Source organism: Molossus molossus, unplaced genomic scaffold (assembly GCF_014108415.1).
Source record: "Molossus molossus isolate mMolMol1 unplaced genomic scaffold, mMolMol1.p scaffold_m16_p_11, whole genome shotgun sequence".
NCBI lineage: Eukaryota > Metazoa > Chordata > Mammalia > Chiroptera > Molossidae > Molossus > Molossus molossus.
This window is the reverse complement of record NW_023425346.1, coordinates 64,990,972-64,992,732: the sequence shown is the minus strand read 5'-3', so window position 1 is coordinate 64,992,732 and position 1,761 is coordinate 64,990,972.

The window sequence follows — 1,761 nt, the reverse complement described above, 5'->3', positions numbered from 1 at the left end:
ATAACCTTGATAAACATATAGGCCCAATATAGGAGCACTAAAATATATTTAAAAACTTCTGGAGGACTGTAAAGGAGAAATCAACAGCAATACAATCATAGCATGGGGAATATAAGAGCCTGCTGCTAACACTGAATAGATCCTCTAGACAAAAAATTAACAAGGAAACAGAGACTCTAACTGATGCACTAGATCAAATAAATTTAATAAATATTTACCAAGAATTACACCCCCAAACTGCAGAATTCACATTCTCCTCAAGTGCACATGAACATTCTCAAAGACAAACCACATGTTAGGACACAAAGTCTCTACAAGTTCAAGAAGATTTAAAAAATATCATGCATCTTCTCAGATCACAATGGCATGAAACCAGAAATTAATTACAATAAAAACACTAAAAAAAATTTAAACACATGGAGGCTATATAGCGTGTTATCAAATGATGAATAGGTTACCAAGGAGATCAAGGAAGAAATTAAAAACTCCTTGGAAATCAATGAAAATGAACACACAACAACACAAAACTATGGGATGCAGCGAAAGCGTGGGAAGTTCATAGCATTACAGGTCTACCTCAAGAAACAAAAAATTTCTAATAGACTATCTAACCCTACAACTTAAAGAACTAGAAAGTAAACAAAAAGAAAAACCAGAGAAAGTAGAAGGAAAGAAATAGTAAAGGTCAATGCAGAAATAAACAACATAGAGGCTTTTTAAAAGTACAATTCAAAAGATCAATGAAACAAAGAGCTGATTCTTTGAAAAGATAAACAAGATTGATGAACCTTTAGCAAGACTCACCAAAAAATAAAGAGAGAGGATTAAAATAAACAAAATTAGAAATGAAAGAGGAGAAATAACAACTGACAACACAGAAATAAAAAAGATCATTAAAAAATATTATGAACAGCCCTGACCAGTTTGGCTCAGCGGTTAGAGCATGGGTACATGAACCAATGAGTCACGGGTTTGATTCCAGTCAAGGGCACATAACCTCGGTTGTGCTTTGTCCTGGCCCTGGTAGGGGTCATGCGGGAGACAGCCAGTTGATGTGTCTCTCCTGGGGAGTTTTACCAAACATTCAAAGAAGTACTAATACCCATTCTCCTCAAACTATTCCAAAAAAATTCAAGAAGAAGGAAGAATTCCAAACTCATTTTATGAGGCCAGCATAATCCTAATTCCAAAACTAGATAAAGACACTACAAATAAACTACAGACCAATATCCCTGATTAACATAGATGCCAAAATCTTAACAAAATATTAGCAAATCGGATCCAGCAATACATTAAAAAAAAATTATTCACCATGACCAAGTTGACTCATCCCAGGAATACAAAGCTGGTACAATATTCTCAAATCAATAAATGTGATATACCACATAAACAAAATGAAAGATAAAAACCATATGATCTTATCAATAGATGTTGAAAAAGCATTTGACAAAATCCAGCTCCCATTTCTGATTTTTAAAAAAAGCTCAGCAATGTGGGAATAGAGGGATCATATCACAATATAATAAAGTTCATATATAAAAACCTACCATCAACATCATACTCAATGGGCAAAAACTAAAAGCACTTTCCTTATGAACAGGAATAAGACAGGGATGCCCACTTTAGCTACTCATACTTAACATAGTACTGGAAGTCTTAGCCACAGCAATTAGACAAGGAGAAAAAATAAAAGGGATCCAAATCAGAAAGGAGGAAACAAAACTGTCATTATTTTCCAACAACATGATATTGCACATAAAA